This window comes from Urocitellus parryii, unplaced genomic scaffold (genome assembly GCF_045843805.1).
Source record: "Urocitellus parryii isolate mUroPar1 unplaced genomic scaffold, mUroPar1.hap1 Scaffold_37, whole genome shotgun sequence".
Lineage (NCBI taxonomy): Eukaryota > Metazoa > Chordata > Mammalia > Rodentia > Sciuridae > Urocitellus > Urocitellus parryii.
The window spans coordinates 6,575,116-6,596,759 of NW_027553327.1; positions in this window are offsets into that span (position 1 = coordinate 6,575,116).

A 21,644-nucleotide genomic window follows, 5' to 3' on the forward strand; every position below is an offset into this window, starting at 1 on the left:
CTGCTCACATCTGCTCCTCTGCTGTGAGCTCAGCTGAGATCTGTGCCCTTCTGGGGAGGAGCTGGCCAGACAGGGAGAGTAGCAGCTGCTAGGGTCTCCCTAGCCTCTTCCCAACAGCTCTGCCTGGTGCCTACTGTGTGCTGTCATGTAAAATGTGTTGAGATTTCAACAAATGGAGATGGAATGGGGGCCCTGGGTGGGCAGCAAGGCCCCTGGAGAGGAGCAAGCAGGGCAGGGGTTCTGGGTTCTGGGGCAGGCCCTAGGACATCCAGAGGAGCCTTTCCAGTGGCGTATGTTTCTGGGGGCCAGCAGGTATGTGGGGCCAGAGGAGCTCTGCCTGGACAGAGGTGAAGCCTAGGCACTATGCTCATGGGTGAGGTGTGTCTGATGGAGGGCTCTGGGCTGCGGTGTGGGTTCCCTTCCTAGCCACATGCCAGGCAGCTCCTGCTAAACTCTCACCATGAAGCTCCATGCTTGCAGCCACTGAAGCTACTAACACTGAGTGGGGTGGGTGGGCCATGGTAGTGCTGTTCCTCAGGGCTGATGCGTGTCCGGCTTTTTGGCTGACAGATCCTACGGTGGAGGTGGTCAGTGCCATGCAGGACCTGGCAGTGGAGGAGGGTGGCTCTGCCGAACTCCTCTGCCAATACTCACGGCCGGTGCAGGCCACATGGAAGATGGACGAGTGGGAGGTACACGCAGATGGGCACCGTGTCATCATAGAGCAGGACTGGACTGTGGCCAGGCTGACCTTCAGGCCGGCTCTGCCCTGTGACAGTGGCATCTATTCTTGTGAGTCCGCAGGCACTCGCGTGGTGGCACTGCTACAAGTGCAAGGTGAGGCCACCTGGCGGGCATCCCAGGTCCAGCACGGCTTTGGCGTGGCTCTGACCATGCAGCAATGGTGGAGTGGCAGGCAGCAATAGCCAGCTCTGCACTTCAGGGGACCTACATAGTGGGAACAGGCCCGGGAGGTGGCAGGCAACCTGCCCTGGGCATTGCACTGCTGCCGGATCAGGGCATGCTGCTGCTGAGCTTGTGCTTCTGGGAGGAACCATGGCCAAGAGAACCTGAGAGGGATGGGGGGACAGGGGCTGAGGACCAGGGAGGCCTCCATCAGCAGGGCTATGGGGGAATGTACCTGAGCAGTAGCAGGGCCAGGAGTGCTATTGGGACACGAGGACAGGGTTGTGTCCATGCCTGTGACTGAGCTGGCTGGGTGGTGTGAGTCTGCGGTCTGTGAATACCTGTGAGTTTCCTGTGGTCAGGAGACCACTGTTGATGTGAGGGGTCCAAAGGGTGGGCAGGGTGTGGAGGGAACACTACAGGCCTGGGTGCCGCCCTCCTGAAGCTGCTGGCTCTCCCAAGGGACAGTGAGGTCAGCAGTCCCTGAGCCTTGCTCTCCCTACAGCCAAGAACACCGTGGTCCGGGGCCTGGAGAATGTGGATGTACCTGAGGGCGGGGAGGCCTTGTTTGAGTGCCAGCTGTCCAGGCCTGAGGTGGCTGCCCACACCTGGCTGTTGGACGATGAGCCCATGCACACCTCGGAGAATGCGGAGGTGGTATATTTCGAGAATGGCCTGCGACACCTACTGCTGCTCAAAAACCTGAGGCCACAGGACAGTTGTCGGGTGACTTTCCTGGCTGGGGACATGGTCACCTCTGCTTTTCTCACCGTCAGAGGTAATGGCAATGAGAGGGCGGAGGTGGGTGAGACCTCTCCCACAGGAGGTTGGGCCACTTTCTGGGCAGCCCAAGGTGGCTTCCAGGACTCTCCCACCAGAAGGGAAGTTGCTCCTTGTGGACCCCCACTCTACCTCCAAAAAGAGTTCTCTGGACTGCTCACTCAGGGGATGGGGCCTGGGACAGGAGCAGCTTGCAGGAGAGTCCTCCACCTGGGCTGGTGGCCTCTGGGAGAGTGCTGGGGTCCTGCACGGTTGCCTGATCAGGGCATGCTGCTGCTGAGCTTGTGCTTCTGGGGGACCCATGGCCAAGAGAACCAGAGAGGGAGTGGGGACAGGGGCCGAGGACCAGGGAGGCCTCCATCAGCAGGGCCATGGTAGGAGTGTACCTGCGCAGCAGCAGGGCCAGGCGTGCTGTTGGGACATGAGGACAGGTTTTGTCTATGCCTGTGACTGAGCCGGCTGGGTGGTGTGAGTCTGCTGTCTGTGAACACCTGGGAGAGGGCGGGGCCTGGAGAGTTGGCTGGAGGCAGGACATCAGTCTTTGAGACAAGCCCTGTGGCTAGGGAATGGAGTGAGATGTGGGGAGCCCGAAGGGGGTCTCCAAGACTCTTCCAGGGGCTGGGCAGCGCTCCCAGGACTAGAGTGCAGCTTCCAGTGCAGGGCGTGTGTCTCCCAGACCCCTCCAGTGTGGGGCTCTGCAGGTAGGGAGAGCTGGTGGAGATGGGGTCTCTGTCCCCTACCACTCAGTGGGGAAACCCAGTGGGCCGTGCTGGGCTTGCCCTCTCTGGACCCTCCTACATACCCGCATTCAATCCACCCCTGACTGCAGGCTGGTGCCTGGAAGTCCTGGAGGCCCCCAAGGATGTGGTGATGCGAGCTGGCACACAGGCTCGATTCACCTGCGTGCTCAGCGAGGCCCTGCTGGTGGGCGAAGCGACCTGGTACATCAACGGAACTGCGGTACAGCCTGATGACGACTGGACTATCACTGCTGATGGCAGCCACCACACCCTGCTGCTACACAATGCACAGCTACACCACGCTGGGGAGGTCACCTTTGCTGCCCAAGACGCAGTGACCTCAGCTCGACTTTCAGTGTTGGGTGGGTGGTTTGTGTGTGTGAAGGTGTGTCCCTTCTCTGCAGATTGGGTTAAACTCCTGACACCAGGGTGGATGACCATCCTGGGCTGGGTCCTGCTATGAATCTGTCCCACCCCCAGAGTCTTAGGATGCTCCCTCCATTCTTGGTGGCTTCTCCTGCAGGTGTGTAGGCCAGGTCACTAAAGTCTCAGGGCTGCTGTTGATCAGATGTGTCCTGGCTCAACCCTGAGTACCCCCTGAGGCCATGGTCCCCAGATCACCAACTACCTTCCCCTGCTTTGTACCTGGGAGAGGTCCAAGCTGGGCCCTGGAGGGGTGGGCAGGAGGATCAAGGCTGCCAATCCATACGTGCTGGGGGCTCTCACTGGCCTCCCACTCAGAGTGGGCTCTGGGTATGGTCTCACGATGGTAGAGAAACGTATCAGCATCCCTTGCTACCAGGGCTCAGGGGAGGTGATCTGCCCAGTGCCTACACTGTGTCCAAACCAGACTCAGGGGTTGCTAGAGGGGACCCGCAAGTTCCAGTGAATACACTGACCTACTCTTCTTCCCTGCAGGCCTCCCTGATCCCCCAGAAGATGCCGAAGTGGTGGGTCGCAGTGGCCACTCCATGACGCTGTCCTGAGTGGCTCCCACAAGTGATGGTGGAGGGGGTCTGTGTGGCTATCGGGTAGAGATGAAGGAGGGGTCCAAGGGCCAGTGGCGTTTGTGCCACGAGCTCGTGCCTAGGCCTGAGTGTGTAGTGGATGGACTGACTCCTGGGGAGACCTACTGTTTCCGAGTGGCCGCTGGGCCCTGCAGGTGCTGGGGAGCCTGTGCACCTGCCCCAGATGGTCAGGCTGGGTAAGTAGCCATCTTGGTCCTGGAGAATGCCCAGCTTCTCCAAGGTGGAAGGAAGAGTTGGCAGGGTGAGGTCTGGATCCTGGAATGCCCCCACACCTGATGTGGCCTGTCCTCTGTAGACACTGTTCCCCAGCAGAACCAGTGGAGCCTGCACCTCCCCCGCGCCCCCTACCCCTGTGAGCCAGCAGGTGGTGGCTGGAGAGGTTGTCTGTCTGGAGGTAGAGGTGGCAGCTGAGGCCGTCGAGGTCATCTGGCACAAGGGGATGGAGTGCATCCAACCCAGTGGGCACTTTGAGGTCCTTTCCCGGGGGCGGCAGCAGACACTGGTGATCAAGGGCTTCAGGGAAGAAGACCATGGCAAGTACCGCTGTGGCCCTGCCCATGCCCTGGCCTCCATGGAGGCTGCTACCTTCCAGGGTGAGTACTAGGTTTTGGGCTGGGAAACCTTGAATGTGGAAGGGGGTAGCCTGTCCCACCCCATCACTTTCTCCCGGGAGGTTGTCAGTGCCCCACCTCGGAGCCTGATCCAGGTGCATTCCCTGTGCATGTGTCCCACCCCTGCAGTGTGGGCCTGTGAATCTAGGCCCAGGCTCACTGTGCAGAGCCATTTTCTGTTCTGCTCACCACATTGTCTATGCAGGAGGTGAACTGACATAGGGAGGGAAGACTGAGGCTCAGTGCTTCTAGACCTGGTAAAACCAGTTGCCAAGTGGGGAACAGAGGTCCAGTGATAGGCTTGGGGTCACAGCTCTGGTGATACCCTCCTGCTCTCCTCAGTGGTGCTGACCCCTGGCTCTGGGGACGAGGCTCCCACACAGCCCAGCCTGCCCCCTGAGGCAGCCCAGGAGGGTGACCTGCACCTGCTGTGGGAGGCCCTGGCCAAGAAGCGTCGCATGAGCCGTGAACCCACGCTGGACTCCATCAGTGAGCTTCCAGAGGAGGATGGCCGCATGCATCACCTACGGCAGGAGGTGGAGGAGGTGGCCCCTGACCTCTCTGAGGGCTACTCCACAGCTGATGAGCTGGCACGCACTGGAGAGGCTGACCTCTCGCACACCAGCTCTGACGACGAGTCCTGGGCAGGCACACCTTCCCTGGTTACTTACCTCAAGAAGGCTGGGCGGCCTGGGGTCCCACCCCTGGTCAGCAAGGTGAGCCTCTACTTGGCTTGCAAGGGGAGGCCCAGTGTTTTACCCTTGCCACTACCACCCACGTGCTTGTCCCTCCTTCCACCGATTTCTCCACCCGTCCATCATCCATCTACTGCTAAAGCCTTTTCCTATAAAGCTGGGGCCAGTCTCTCTGGTGTTCCTCATTACCCATCAGTCCCCAGTGGGGACTGTATAGAGTGATTTCAGGGAGTTGGGCTTGCTTTGTGATAGCAACAAGAGCCAGCAGGTACCTCATACTCCATGAGGCTGGCACAGTTGCCAGGGCCTGAGAGGCAGAATGGATAGCCGTGCGGAGATCAGTGCTGGGCCCTGGTCTTGTGTGTCTGGCCTTGGGACCCCTGTCTCACTGTGATACTGTGCTCTGTGCCCACAGGCCAGGGCCCCAGCACCCTCCTATGTGGAACCACAGAAGTAGCAGGAGCACCCAGCCCAGGTGCACGCACCACCAATAGGTCTGAGTGCTGAGGATCTGGGTGACCCCTCCATGGACAAGGCAGCAGTGAAAATTCAGGCTGCCTTTAAGGACTACGAGGTCAAGAAGGAGATGAAGCAGCAGGAAGGACCCGTATTCTCCCACACATTTGGGGACACTGAGGCCCAGGTGGGGGATGCCCTGAGGCGGGAGTGTGTGGTAGCCAGCAAGGCTGATGTATGAGCATGCTGGCTGAAAGACGGCGTAGAGCTCACTGACGGGCGGCACCACCACATCGACCAGCTCGCGCACGGATGGGACGTGCACCCTGCTGGTCACTGGCCTGGGCCATGCCGACACTGGTCGCTACACCTGTCAAGTGAGCACCAAGTTTGGCTGTGTGAGCCATAGCGCCTGTGTGGTGGTCAGTGGCACCGAGAGTGAGGCCGAGAGCTCCTCCGGGGGCGAACTGGACGACGCCTTCCACCGCGCTGCCCCGCATCTGCACCGGCTGTTCCGCACCAAAGGCCCAGCGGAGGTTTCTGATGAGGAGCTGTTTCTTAGTGCTGACGAGAGTCCCGGGAAGCCAGAGCAACCTGCAGACTGGCAGACCTACCGAGAGGATGAGAATTTTGTCTGCATCCGTTTCGAGGCCCTGGCCGAAGCTCACAGGGCAGTCACCTGCTTCCGAGAGATGTTCACCACAATGGGCATCGGGGTGGAGATCAGCCTGGTGGAGCAGGGGCCCAGGGGGTTGGAGATGCGCATTGGCAAGGTGGCCCCTGCCCCTGCAGCACCTCCGGAGCCAGTGTCCACTCAGCTGACTTCTGATGCCGGTGAGTCCAACTGCTCCACAGAGTTGGTTCTGGAGCTGGAGTCCAAGGCGGTAGAAGAGGAGTGAGGCCAGCAGTGGCCAGCACCAGCTGAGAGGTCCAGGGGTTACCTGGGCTCCAGCACTCTGCAAGTGCAGCCTCCGAGGTGTAAAAAGTCCCGACTCATTGAACAGAGCTGAATTTGAATCCCAGAGCTGAATTTGAATCCCAGCTCTGCCTCTTATTAGCTGTGTGAGCTTAGGGAAGCCACATAGTCTATCAGAGCCTCGGCTTTCATGTGGGCAAAATGGGAATGTGAATACTTACTTTCTGGAGAGTTTTATTTATTTTTTCCCAAGGAGTCTTGGAGATATAACCCGTATAGAACAGGCACCCACTTCCACAAGGCACTTCACTTCCATTTCAACCACTGAGTTACTTATCAGCCATGCCACTGTGCCTGCATCTCTGCAGGGACAGGAGGTAGCTGGGATCAGTTACCCTGGCACTCCCAGAAGTTGCTCTCCTACACTCCAGATCCCGAACAGCCCTCAGCCTTCCGCAGTTACTGCTCTTCCCATCCCTGTCTAGCTCTTCATCCCTCTTGCCTCCTGGTGGCCTGGGCAGCAGGAGAGACTTTTAGAGAGCTGGGAAGAGGGCTAAGCCTAGCAGGCAAGCTTCAGGGTCTGTGTCACGTCAGGTCTGCAGGTGCTCCCACATGGCCTGTTGCCGGGCAGCTCACACATGTCAGACCACCCAGCTGGTGTGATTGGTGTGTTTGTGGCCACAGGCGTGAGTGGCATGCCCAGGCTAACATGCTACATGCCCTGTCTGCTGTTCTAGCCCCCATGTTCCTGACGGAGCTGCAGAACCAGGAGGTGCAGGATGGGTACCCCGTGAGCTTCGACTGCGTGGTGACGGGCCAACCTGTGCCCATTGTTCGCTGGTTCAAGGATGGGAAGTTGCTGGAGGAGGATGACCACTACATGATCAATGAGGACCAGCAGGGTGGCCACCAGCTCATCATCACTGCTGTGATGCCCACAGACATGGGCGTCTATCGCTGCCTGGTGGAGAACAGCATGGGCGTCTCTTCCACCAAGGCTGAGCTCCGAGTGGAGCGTGAGTGCACTCTGGGGATCTGTGTTACCAGGGTGGGGATTAGAGTCTCCTGAGCAGGGCTGGAAGAGTGATGCAGGGCTCTGGTCTTAGACCAGATAGGAGTTAGGGCCTCCAGGTCTTAAGCTGGTGGAGACTTCCCTTGATCCAAGCTCAAGGCCACAGTTCCCCTGGGAGCCCAATGGTGGAGGGTGGAGGTCTCTTGTATCTGCCGAAGGCGTCCAGGCTGGGGAGACCAGGAAGGTGTGGAAGAGGAACCAGGGGAGCCCAGCTGTTCAGCCACTGCCTTGGGGCTGCTCTGGAGCCCTGGCTATTGCTGCAGGAGACTCTTGGGCATGCGGGTGGCTGCTGCCACTGAGTGTTAGGACACTTGCTCTTTGTTTAGATTCCTGATGGTGCTCATGGGCCTGGGATCTCCTGGGTGTTGAGGGTTTCTGTTGTTCTAATGAGGTGACTCTTGCAGGGTCCCTGTAGCCTTGGTGGGCAGGCTGGCCAGGAAGACCAAGCTTTGACAGGAAGCCTGGAAAGGGCCCCACCCCATCCACTGGGGATGGCGTGTGACACAGCTGGAGTAGGGTGCCCAGGCTGTGAGCCTCAGGGAACTTCAGCCTGATGGAAACAGAGGTGCTGGCAGGGGCTGTGCCCACCACACCTTGCCTGACATGATCTCACAACTGGCTGCTCCTGAGGTGTCCTTAAGACACCTTCAGCCTAGGCAACAGGACCCTTGGTTGGCTTCTCTGAGCTGCCCTGGCAGGTTACTCCTGCCCCAGGGAGGCCATAGGTCCTGATTTATAGCCACTGGGCCCACCCCAGCGAGGAGCCTGGGCTTCTGACTGGCCTCTGAAGCAGGTTGTCTTGGGGCCTGACCTGTCCCCAGGCAAATAGGGTCAGAGCTGAGCTGGGCTAGTGGACATACAGCTGGCAGGTGCCCTGGCTGCAGAACTGCTGCCGGTGTGTGTGGGGTCGTGGTGGAGACTCCCCTGCACACAGGCATGCTTGGAGCCTTGGCATACTGTGCACTGGTGGCTGGTCTCCTTCCAGAGCTGAAAGAGCTCTTCACGTGTTCCTGATTCGGGGCTGCATCAGAGGCATGACCTCAGTCTTTCCCTTTCTTGGGGGCACCGTGTCTGGCCTGATGAAGGCTAGGGTCTCTGCTCTTTCTTGCCTGCTTGGGCTTTGCCACATGTATGCAAGTGCTGCCTGATGTAAGTCATAAAGACCCACATGTGTGCTTTCTTCTGGAAACTCTGTGGTAGCTCTGAAGTTGAGGTCTTTGGTTCCCTTGGAGGGAATTTGTGAGTGTGAGGTAAGGCTCCAAGTTCACTCTTGCTTAATACCATTTGTTAAAGACTATTTTCTTCCATTTTATTGTCTAAGAAATCTTGTAAAGTCCCCCAATTTTACCTAAATATCACTGAGAATGTGGCAAGAAGGGCCAGGGGTCTTGGGTCCTTGGCTAAGGCACAGCTGCCATTCAGCTCCCACTGGCCCCAGGCCCAGGGCCACACCTCCCAACCATCCTGCTGTGGTAGAGTCTCAGCATGGGCACTCTGGTGACTCTCGCTTGGCCCATGGTGGTGGAAGTCCAGCTTGTTGCCCCTTCTTGGCCACAAATCCAAGTCTCTTTCTCTTGGTTTTGAGGCTTGTGTCTCCAACCTCTCGTGCCCTGGTGGGATGGAACCAGAAGGTTCTCCCACTGTCCCTGTCTGCTGTTCCTGGAGACTCAGGTCATATGACATTTTGTGCTGGGCCTAAGAGGCTTGCAGTTAGTTATGGGTGTGGAAGAACGAGGCTGGGAACAGCAGGGGTGGGCAGGCCCAGGAGGGCTCGTCCCCCTGAAATCCCAAAGTCCTGAGCCTCCTCCACTCACTTTTCCTCCCCAGTGACCAGCACAGACTACGACACTGCCGCAGACGCCACGGAGACCTCATCCTACTTCAGTGCCCAGGGATACCTGTCTAGGTGGGGCCACACAAACAGTGGCCCAGGGCCACCCGGGAAGTGGTGATCTGGGCTGGGTGGCTTAGATTGACTTTCCCAAGCCTGCAGCTTTCAGTCAGACCCTGGCCATTTCTGTCCCTCTGCCCCTCCACTCAGCAGACAGGGAACCTCAAACCCATCCGCCTCTGACCTTCAGCCTGTGGGCCCTCCCGTCTGGACCCTCAGCCTGCTCCACTTTATGGCTACCCCCTTATTTGTCTTTTTTGCCAGCCGGGAGCAAGAGGGAACCGAATCAGATGAGGGGCAGCTGCCCCAGGTGGTGGAGGAGCTGAGGGACCTCCAGGTGGCCCCTGGTACACGCCTGGCCAAATTTCAGCTCAAGGTGAAAGGTGAGGTGCAGGGGAGTGGGCACCGTAGCTGGAGGGATGCCAGGAGCTGTCTCCCGTTGGTCACACGTGGGAAGGGCCTGACCAGTGGAGGTCAGGAGGTCATGTGTGCCTGCTGCTGGGCAACAGGAGGCTGCCACCCCACCCCCACACCAGAGGCTCGCTGGCCTCTGAGCAACCTCTTTTCTGGGCCTTCGTCTGTCTCCCATCGAAAGAGTGTAGTGCCTATTGAGAATGGTCCTGTGCTGACCACTCTCCTCTATGGGGTAGGCTACCCAGTCCCCAGATTGTACTGCTTCAAAGACGGCCAGCCCCTGTCTACATCTGCCCACATTCGCATGGCTGACAAGAAGACACTGCACACCCTGGAGATCGTCTCTGTCACCCGGGAGGACGCGGGCCAGTATGCGGCCTATATCAGCAATGCTGTTGGTGCTGCCTACTCATCTGCCCGGCTGCTGGTCTGAGGTGTGTGCCCTGAAGGAGTGAGCAGTGCCACATGTACTGCATGCCAGGCCCCATCAGGCCAGGGCCCAGCCCATTGCCCTTATGCACAGTGGCACAGATGGCAGAATTGCCCCACAGGAGCGGTTGCCCAGTGGGGCTTGGATGCCCTGAGTGATGAGCAGGCTCTTGGGGGAAGCGGATGAACACTGGGCCCATCAGACCCATACAAAGTCCCAGTGGCAGCTCTGACAAGAAAACTCCTGTGTCCTTATTTTCCCAAAGGTTCTGAGCACTGAGAGCTGACTCCCAGTTTGACCCATACTGGTCCTGTGGAGAGACTGTTGCTGGATCCTCCTCCTGCCTCTCAGGGTGCAGCCCCAGCTGCCATCTCCCAGTGCCCATGTGGTTCCAGGCGGGGCCCCAGACTCCCAGTGGGCACAGGGAGGGTGGGGATCTCACACGGATGTACACTGGAGTGTGAGTTCTTTGGTCTCCAGGCCAAGGTTTCAGGCAGGGTAATGGACCTTTGACCATGGGTGAGGCCATGCCCAGGTCCCCCCACTGGGCAGTAGGACCAGGACCTTCCTACGTGTAGGGAAGCAAGGGAATATGTGTGTGCTGCATATCTGACTCCCTCTGCACTTTTCAGGTCCTGATGAACCAGAAGAGAAGTCAGCATCAGGTGAGATGGCCCTGTGGGCAGACAGAGGCTGGGTGGATTATGGGCGTGAGGCCAGAGTGGACCAGCCCTAGGCCTGGTAGTGGTGGGGGTGCAGGAAGAGGGCTCTCTGGGGCCACAGGCACAGGCCACAGAGAACTACCTGGGGTTCCCAGAACAAGGACATCAGGACGTGGGAGCTGAAGGAGGGGTGCTGGGTGTCCCCATGGCTGTCCTTGCTCTCCCAGATATGTGTGAGCAATTGGTGCCACCCCGCATCCTGGAGAGGTTCACCCCCAAGAAAGTGAAGAAGGGCTCCAGCATCACATTCTCGGTGAAGGTGGAAGGTGGGCATCCTCACTCCCCGGAGAAAGAGCACCCCCCAGGGTCCCCATGCCACCCTCCCACGGGTCGCCCATGCCACCCTCCCACAGGCCACCCATGCCACCCTGTGTGGCCTCCTGCTCCACCCCTCATATCACTCTTGCCAAGCACCCTCTTCCGGAGGCCCATAGCCAGTGGGGCTGTGTACCCACTGAGCCCTCTCCTGCCCACAGGATGCCCGGCCCCCACCATACACTGGCTCAAGGAGGAAGCCGAGAGCATGCTGTGGATTGGCCCCAACACCCCAGGCTACACTATGGCCAGCTCCGCTCAGCAGCACAGCCTGGTCCTGCTAGATGTGGGCCGGCAACACCAGGGCACCTACAGGTGCATTGCCACCAACGCCGCTGGCCAGGCCCTCTGCTCTGCCAGCCTGCATGTCTCAGGCCGTGAGTAGGGAGCCTGGGTGTAGTGAGGGACCAGCTTGGGATGTATGGCCTTCACCCACCTGTGATCCTTCTCCTGCAGAGCCCAAGAGCAGTCTGGGCCCAGTGGTGCAGGCCAGTTTGGCCTGGAACCTCAGCCCTGCCTGCATGGTGCACAGATGGCCTGCAGGCCCTGCCCAGAGCCCTCTGTTCAGCCCCTCTGAGGGATGGTGCTTGGAGGGCAGGCCTGTCCCCCAATCCCATGGGTGACCAAGTGCTGAGAGTGGACAGGGAGGTGGGCTTAGGCACAGACCCTTGCCAGGGCTTCTTAGGGACAGTGCAGGCAGGGCCCCCAGGGTGGTCTAGATGTCCTGGGTAGGGGTCCCAGCCCAGGACTCAAGGTGTCAGAGTACAGGACTGGTCCTGACAGCTCCCCTGGATCTCTGGACAGTTCCCAAGGAGGAGGAGCAGGAGAAGATGAAGGAGGCTCTCATTTCTACCTTCCTACAGGGGTGAGTGGGTGCCCTGACTGACTTACCCAGTGGGCTAGGGTGGTGTAGCACTGTGGGTGGCCACCCCCTTCCCTGTGCAGATTCTCCACACTATAAAATGAAGTTTTTATGGGCCCCTTCTGGTGTGGAGCCCCTGATTGTGGTGTCCTGGCCCCTAGGCCCCCCTCTATGGGGAACAGAGTGGTGGGGTCCAAGCTGGGCTTGCATGACACCCCTCCTCCCCTCAGGACCACTCAAGCCATCTCAGCACAGATGTCAGAGTCTGCTGGTCTCACCGGCCTTGCTGGGCAGAGGAAAGGTATGCCCGGGTTGGGTGCAGGGGAGCCCACCCTTTGTACCTGAGCAGCCTGGGCTCTGGGCAGGTCCCTGCCCTCTCATGGCCAGCTCCCAGCTCTGGTTGGAGTCAGAGCTGTTTCTGACCTCTGTGGTCAGGGGGCCCATGCCCAGTGGGCTATGTTAAGAAGAGCCACAAAGTCAACTCGGCCCCCACAGCCCCAACCCCGCCTCAAGCCTGATGCCAGGCTGTACCCTGCCCAGCCCTGTCCTCAGCTCCCTCACCATCTGCCTGCAGCCCTGCCTGCCACCTGCTGCCCCTTAGCTGTGCTTGCCGTTCTCTGGCCACTTGCTGCCTCTTCTATCCAGACCCACTCCCTTCATTCTCATCCCTGGTCACAGGCTCTACATCCTGCTGACCTCACTGGTCTCTTCCTGCTGGCATCACCTCATGGTCTCCCTTCCAGGGCCTGGTCTCCTGCTCACCATCAGCGACTAGGAGAATCACAGTGAACTTTTGGGGGAAGCATGACCCCACAGTGTTGTGTTTGTACCCCCAGGGGAGGCCCTGGTGGCTGAGGAGGCCCATGGCCACCTGTCACTCACTGAGGTGGGCACAGAGGAATTCCTACAGAAACTCACCTCCCAGATCACTGAGATGGTGTTGCCCAAGATCACACAGGGTGAGGGGGCCAGGATGGGCATCCAGGGTCCCCAGGGGAGGCTGGGACCATGTGTCCTCCAATGGGGCCTAGCTAGGACTCTGTGCCTGCGAGCACTGGAGACTGGTTGGGTGGTAGGCAGTAGGGGGACAGCCTCCCAGGGACATCACAACCCTTGTGTTCACCCAGCCAAGCTGCAGGTGACAGTGATGAGGAGTCCAAGACTCCGTCCGCCTCCCCCCGGCATGGCCGGTTGCGGCCCTCCTCCAGCATCCAGGAGTCATCCTCAGAGTCAGAGGATTGGGACTCCCAAGGAGAGGTGGGTGGGCTGGGACCCTTGGGAACAGGGCTTGGGGCCTGACCTGCTGAAGAGACGATGGGGGGCTGCAAGGGCCTGGTGCTACAAAGGGAGGGGCATCACCCCCAGAGACACCAAGGGACACCAGAGGTTGGAGCAGAGGGCAGGGTCTCTGCACATGGGTTCCTGCAGAGCACTACCTCTGATGTCACTCTCACTGCCATCTGTGGAGAGTGCACCTTTGCCTCCGGAGCCCACCACCTCTTGAGTTGCAGGGGGCAGTGGGCAGCAAGGCACTGTGAGCAACCACAGTCTAGGTGCCCATCCACGTGGGCAGGAGCCAGCCCTCTCACTGCCATCTGTGCAGAGTGACCCTGGGGGCTCCTGCCCTGTGGCCCTGGACTGGGTAACTCCTCGGCCCCTGAACTCAGCACCCTCCCCTCTGTGCTCTTGGGGGTTTTAGGGGGTTGGGAGAACCTCTCCCTCCTCAGAGGTGGGGGGCCATGGGGGGCCTTGGCAGGCCTCACCCCTCTGGCCCCAGGACTTAGGCCCATTTCTCTTTATCAGATCTCTGATATCTACGTGGCCACGGCCGACTAGCTACCCCTGGGGGCTGAGCAGGATGCCATCACACTGTGGGAAGGCCAGTATGTGGAGGTCTTGGACTCAGCCCACCCGCGGCGCTGGCTTGTGCGCACCAAGCCCACCAAGTCCAGCCCCTCCAGGCAAGGCTGGGTGTCACCAGCCTACCTGGACAAGAGGCTCAAGGTATGGTAGTCCGGAGCTGGGGGAGGCTGCCAAGGCCCTGGGATCCTGGCCCTTCGCCAGAGAACCCTGGAAGTAAGGGACAGGAGCCCGGTGGCCACAGAGGAGGTGTAACAAACTGGTGCCCTGGGACAAACTCCTGTTTCTCAACAGCTGTCTCCTGAGTGGGGGCCCAGTGAGGCCCCCAAATTCCCCGAGGCCGTGTCTGAGGATGAGTACAAGACCAGGCTGAGGTATGTGTTGGGGAGGGTTGAGGGTGGAGCCACAGCTGTCTGCTGGGCCTCAAGGGCCAGCTGGCGTTCTGCCCTGCTTCTTCATGGGGGACCTGTGCTTGCTGAAGCTGTGTGAGCCTCCTTAGGTCACGGTTCTGCCCCTGGTTTCTGCAGCTGTGCCCTCCCAGAGCCTCGTGCGGGAGAGCTTCCTGGGGAAGAGGTGGTACCCTTGCTCCACCACCTACCCACTTTCTGAAGCTGGGTGACAGGCTCCTGAGCACAGGAACCCCGTTTAACTGCAGTGCAAGGGAGCAAGCTCTCCATGTGTCCCTAGTCCCCATGTGGAGACTAGGGACAGTGGGAGCAGGGCAGCTGCTGGGCACCCCCTAATGCCACTCTTCCGCCAGCTCTGTCATCCAGGAGCTGCTGAGCTCAGAGCAGACCTTCGTGGGTGAGCTTCAGTTCCTCCAAAGCCACTACATACAGCAACTGGACCGTGCTCCCCGAGCACCAGCAGCCGTGGCCAGCCAGAAGGCAGTCATTTTTCGCAATGTGCAGGACATCAGTCACTTCCACAGCAGGTAGGCAAGGCCACACACATGCATGTGAGGTGCACACACAGCTGTGGTTCAGGCCTCGTGGAGGGTGACACTCAGTAGCTAGGGTAGGAACTCGATTTACCCATGGGCACATCCCACTTGTGTGATGCCCCAGTGACAGACGCTCGCCATATGGGTTGAAGGCTGCAGAATACCTGCCACCCATGAGCACTCACACAGGCCCATGTGCATGCACATGAATGTACACGGGCACACGGGAAGTCCCATGTGCACAACACATATGCTCACGCACCCAGCCTCAAATATGCATGCACATGTGCTTGATATGCGTGTGCACATAGTGTACATGTGTGCACACATACATATGTGAATCCTGTACAAAAATGTGCATACATGCTGGATACACAAAGATATGTGCACTCACATGCATGCTGATCTCCATGCACGTGCACTCTTGCACACTCACACAAGCATTTGAGTGCATGTGTGTACCATGTGCACATCCACAGACACATTCAGGCAAACACATGCACACATATTATACACGCATGCCACACATGCATGGTCACATCTGCACACTTGTGTATATATGCACAGTCACATGCATGCACACATGCACCCACACACGTGCACATGTACATGCATGTACCCACATATACATGCTCACATAATACACATCTGCACACTCGTGGACAAGTGTACATACCCATGCACTTCTGTACGTGCCCACGTGTCTGCACACCCAGCTTTGTATACTCAATCTCACAGGCCCAGAACCCACTCCTGGGCAAGAACCATAGCCTCTCAAGGAGAGGGCCCAGGACTGGGCTGTGAGCTGTGCCTGACCCTGTCCCTGACACTGTCCCTCTCTGTGGCAGCTTCTTGCAGGACCTGCAGCGCTGTGACACAGATGACGATGTGGCCATGTGCTTCATCAAGAACCAGGAAGCCTTTGAGAAGTACCTGGAGTTCCTGGTGCGCCGTGTGCAGGCAGAGTCCGTGGTTGTCAGCACGCCCATCCAGGAGTTCTACAAGGTGCCCGTGCCTGGCTCCATGGCGTTGGCCACCGGGCCCCTCCCTGGCTGCTCCCAGGCCTAGTGCTGGCCTTGACTCCCACCAGAAAACTCACTCACCTGAAAGTCCCCTGAGGCTTAGCCCTTGTCCTGTGCTCATGGCCTTAGTTCATATTCCCTGATCTCTTCCCCCAGAGTCCCCAGGGCCCCTTGAGCCCTGTAGCTCTGTGCTCCTGGGCTGGTCACTTCACTGCCCAAGTTCTGTGCATGCCTCCAGATAGATGGTAACACAGCCATTGTACAGGTTCAGGGCCAGGTGTGAGAGTGCCCCTGGGATGTCCTCTACTGTCAGGATGCCCTAACTGGGGCTGTGCTTTCTTGCCCGAAACCCGCCCTGTGGTGCCTACAGAAATGCGCTGAGGAGATGCTGTCCGCTGGGGACCCCTTGCAGCCACCCCCACCTCCACTGCAGCACTACCTGGAGCAGCCAGTGGAGCGGGTGCAGAAGTACCAGGCTCTGCTCAAGGTGGGAAGCCCTGTCCTGCCCCAGCCTGAATGTCCAGGCCAGGCCTTGGAGCTGAAGCAGTCTGGGTCCTGACCCTTGGTCCGCCTCAGGAGCTGATCCGCAACAAGGCCCTGAACCGGCAGAACTGCGCCCTTCTGGAGCAGGCCTACGCAGTCATGTCAGCGCTGCCCCAGCGTGCTGAGAACAAGCTGCACATGTCCCTCATGGAGAACTACCCTGGCACCCTGGAGGCCCTGGGGGAGTCCATCCACCAGGTGGGGGGGGACTTGCGTCTGCTGCCATGTGGTGGGGTGTGGCTTTTGTGGGTGCTGGGCTCATAGATGACCCTGGGGTCTGCGCCCAGGGATGGGGCCAGGCAACCACAGTCCAACCACATCTACTCACACCCCAGGGCCACTTCATTGTGTGGGAGGGCACACCAGGGGCCCTCATGCCTTGGAAGGGCTACAATCGTCATGTCTTCCTGTTTCAGAACCACCTGGTGATCTGCAAGCCCCGACGAGACTCGCGCAGCGACACCTTCAGCTAGTGTTCCGGAATATGATGAAGGTCTGTGGTGCCTGGGGCTTGGGGTGTCATGCAGGCCAGTGGAGGTTTCCCTGTTCCTGGGCTCCATGGTGGCCACTGGAGCAGAACTTGCCATTGTTCTGGGGTGACCTGGGCATAGCCCTACTGGACCCTGTCTGTCTGGGGATGCTTAGCTGTGTCCTCCCACTAAAGTTGCACCGCTCAACAGCTAAGCAGCATCGACCTGAACGACCAGGTGGAAGGGGACGACCGTGCAGTCGAGGTGTGGCATGAGCGGGAGGACTCTGTGCGCAAGTAACTGCTGCAGGCGCGCACAGTCATCATCAAGCACTCCTGGGTGAAGGAAATCAGCGGCATCCAGCAGCGCCTGGCCCTGCCTGTGTGGCGTGAGTGTCTCTGGTGCTGTGCTGGGGTGGGGACCTGAACAACACTTAGATGCCCAGCGGGCTGCACCCAGGCCGGGCATGTGGGCATGGGTTGCTTTCTGCACTGGTGGCTTGGTTCTCCCCTTGGTCAGATCTAGCTGAGGGACCGGTGGCTTCGGCCTCCCAGGGAGCCCCAGAACAGGTGTTGAGCTGACCCTGACCCAAATGGGGGACACAAAGGGATGTAGTGGGGACATGGCATAGCTCCAGACTTGGGGTATCTGACCAGGTCATGTTTGGGTGTGATGGTTTTGCACCCTGGTCTGTCCCTGCCTCGTGCAGCCACACCCAGCTTAGTCAGTAACCAGGCCCTTGGATGTGGGGCTACTGCTGTTGTTGGGGGCAATTTGCCAGGGTGCACCCAGGGGACATAGGCCTGACATCCCACCCTCAGAGTCCTCAGACCCCCACATGTGTCCTCAGGTCCTCCGGAATTTGAAGAGGAACTGGCTGACTGCACGGCTGAGCTGGGGGAAATTGTAAAGCTGGCTTGCCGCGTGATCGACACACCCAAGCCTACTGTCAGCTGGTACAAAGTTACCTGCCAGGGCCTACAGACTGACCCTTCACAGGAACCCCCACCAGGGGTGGGCTGCACGGGGGCTGAGGACTGCATGGGGTCTGGTCAGTGGGCTGGGCATGGGGAACAAGAGACAGTCCAGGCCTGTTCAAGGGCAAACATCCTGGGGATGGACAGTGAACAGGTAAGTCAGGTGGTGCCATGGCCACCCTGGGGAATGAGCAGGGTGAGGAGTCAGCACAGGGCCGAGACAAACATGCCTGAGGGCAGCCGAGAGAGCACCAGGACCACAGAGGGGGCCACAGGCAGGCACCTGGATGCAGGAGAGTCCTGTGAGCTTAATGGGCCAGGAAGGGTGCTGATCACACTGTACCTTCAGGGTCACGGAGCACAGGCCTTACATGGCTCAGGGATGGGAGCTGCCAATGTCAAGGGAGGTCAGGTGTCTCCCAGGCCCGTCTCACTTGACACTGCCACAGGCTTGGGGTCCCGAGACCATCCTCACTTCCTGCACCACCATAGGCTTGGGGTCCCGAGAACACTCTCACTTCTGACGTCCAATTCACTGGTCCCCAAGGTTGCCTTCAGGTTCAGTGATTCACCAGAAGGTCTTGGAGTTCAGAGCTATTATGCTCAGGGTTAGGGTTTACTTCAGCATAAAGACAAGACTGCAGCCCCTGAGAAAAAAGAAGAGCACTTCAGGAGGGTCCCGTGTCACCACTTATGAGCTGCCAGCCTCCCGCTCCCAGTGCAGTGAGGAAGAGCACCTTCTCCTCCCAGTGACACCTGAGAACACAAACAGACCTATGCCAACCAGGAGGCTTAATGAGACTTGACGTCAGCATTTGTCACTGGAACTCTGTCAGACCTGCATGGCTGACCGCTCATGTGGCTGACCTCAGGCTCTAGTCCTCCTGAAGTCAAGATTAATGGCCTGAAGCCCACTATGAATCTCACGTTAGCATAGAAGACAGCATGGAGCTCCACTAGGAAGTTCATTGTTAGTGTAGATGCCAGTGTGGCCTGGGTCATCCATCAGGAATCTCCTCATTGGTGTAGATGCCAGTGTTGCCCAGGAATCTCGTTATTGCCATAGATACCAGCGTGGCACTAGTCATCCACTGGGAATCTCGTCAAAGGTGTAGACACCAGCATGGCCCAGGTCATCCACAGGAATTTTGTCATTGGCGTAGATGCCAGCATGGCCTGGGTCACCTACTAGGAATCTTGTTGGCGTAGATGCTGGCTTGGCCTAGAGCATCCGTCAGGAATCTCATTATTGGTAGAGGTGCCAGCATTGCCCTGGTCACCCACCAGGAATCTCGTCATTGGCATAGAAGCCTTTGTGGCCTGGCGCATCCTCCAGGAATCTGTTCATTGGTGTAGACACAGCATGGCCTGGGTCACCTACTAGGAATCTCGTCGTTGGCATAGACACTGGCATGGCCTGGATCACCTACTAGAAATCTCCTCAATGGCATAGACACAGAATGGCCTGAGAATCCCCCCAGGAATCTCATTGTTGGCATAGATGCTGGTGTGGCCCAGGTCACCTACTAAGAATCTCCTCATTGGCATAGATGCCAGCGTGGCCTGGGTCACCCACCAGGAATCTCCTAGTTGGTGTAGAGGCTAGCATGGGCCAGAGCCTCCTCCATGAATGCCATTGTAAAATAGAGTGTCCAGTCTGGTCCTGAGCCACAAACCCCTAGGCTAGCCCATCTGTTGTGGCCCAAGGTTCCAGAAAATCCGAGGCTCTTCCCTGGCAGACTGTTCTCAGGTCCCGAGGCACCTTGCTGGTGCCAGGGATCAACATTATTCCTTTGGGCAGCATGGAGCGTTGACTACATGGAAACCCCATGGTCTTGTGAGCAGCAGGGGGCATGGTTCAGATCTCTCATCTGTCACCTTGGCTGTAGTGCCAAGGGCCTGCTTAGGGACATGGCATCATGTTGGTGGTGGCCATGGTTGCATCCTGGATGCATTTTGAAGGCAGAGCCAGCCAGATTTGCTGATGGGTTGCATGGGGTGTGTGGAAGAGAGATGGCATCCAGGGAGCAGCACAAGGGTTGTGGACAGCAGAGGCCACTGGTCCTATTCACAGAGGTGGGGCAGACCCACAGGGAGGCAGGCTGGTACATTCTGAGCTGGGCAGGGAGGAAAGCAACCCAGATTTGTGAGGTTTTGAAGAATCCAGGTGCCCATTGGGCTCCAGGTGGTTATGGAGGGGATAGCTTGAGAATAAATCTAGAGCTTAGGAGAGATGTCTGGCTGGAGGTGAGAGATGGCAGGCAGGTCCTTGGCATACAGTGCGTCTGAAACTATGGGTCAGGTCTAGTGCACAGCCCTCAAAACAATCCCAGCAGCTCAGGAGACTGAGACAGGAGGATGCAAGTTCAAAGCAGCCTCAGAAACCTAGCAAGGCCCTAAGCAACTTAGTAAGACCCTGTCTCTAAATAAAATGTAGAAAGGGCTGGGGATGTGATTCAGGCCCTTGGGTTCAATCCCTGGTGTGTGTGTGTGTGTGTGTGTGTGTGTGTGAGAGAGAGAGAGAGAGAGAGAGAGAGAGAGAGAGAGAGAGAGAGAGAGAGAGACTGAGGTCAGTTTGAATGTGGAATGAGTGTGGAGAGATGAGGCAGGCTTCAAGGCTTGGGATCTGGGATTCACAGAGTCAGAGAGGTGAGGAACATAAGTGAAGGGGCAGCAAGCCAGAGAGATGGGAGGGACCCCGGGAAGCTAGCGAGGAAGCGCAGCCAGGCAGAGAGGGCCCAGGAGTGCCCAGAGCTCTGGCCAGCCCCCAAAACAATGAATGAGTCCAGCTTCCCTTTCCTGGGTGATGAGGCTAGTGAGCTGCCGTGTCAGTGGGCTTCAGTTTAGCTAGACCATGCGAACCCAAGCCCATGAGTGGAGACCCTTGGATCCAGATTCTCATGGAGTCAGCTGCCTTGCATCAGGGAGTGGAGTGGAGAGCGGAGCCCACCCTGCCCTTGGGGGACATCCACTCATTCCCGAAGCTCTCTTCCTTTTGATGAATGCGGCTGGGCAGCCCTTATATCTTGTTCCCCAGGGAGTCCAATTGGCCTATCCCTGAGTGGAAGATCACAAGGCCTCACTGGGTTGGGCATCTGGTTTCCTCCAAAGCCCCACTGCATGATGAGAGCTGATTTTCAAAAGTGGTATCTGACAGCCATGTCTGGCAGGGGATAAGTCCCAGACCCAGGGGACGCTTCACTCATCAAGGGCTCTAGCCGCGAAACGGTCCGTCTCAGGAACGTGCGACATGTCTTGGTCCATTTCCTGATGTGCCAACAAGACACCTGAGTCTGGGTTATTTATAAAGTGAAGAGATTGTTTTCAGATTGAAAGTCCAAAGGGCATGGTGCCATCTGGTGGGGTTCCCTTTGGTGGCCTCATGGCTTCTTGGGAGTCTTGCCAGGGGGAAGGAGCAGTTGCAGTGACAGGAAGAGAGGGGCTCAGGACCAGGCTGGCTTTTATAGCAGCTTGCTGACCTCTGGAGACCAGCACCCATCCCTTCCAGTCAGTGCCCTCAGTGACTGAATTCACTTCTGCTGGGCCCCACCTCTCAGGAGGGGAATGCTCCCTGGGCACCCCATTCAGAGCCACCCATCCGTAGCTGCTGGGCTTGCACAACCTATGTATGTGCCTACCACCTGGGGCCATGGGGGCAGCAAGTGGATAGAGCTGGTGGTGATCACTCTAGCGGCCAGCTCCCTTTGGCCATTTCTGCTGGCCATACAAGGACATCAAGTTACGATTCATCTTCTCATTACCTTGGCTACCTCTGTGTTACAGCAAGGCCTGGCACTTCCTCTGCCAGCCACGCAAAGGCTGGGAAGTTGGCGTGTGGCATCCATGCTCTACTGCCAGGTCTTTGAGTGGAGCTGTCCCAGCTTAGGTGGTTAACTGTCAAACCAAATGGCCATGCCACTTGGGTCAACAAGGGCACATTGCACTAGTGGCCTCAGGAAGACCAGCAGGATGCCTGGCTCCCCCTGAGCAG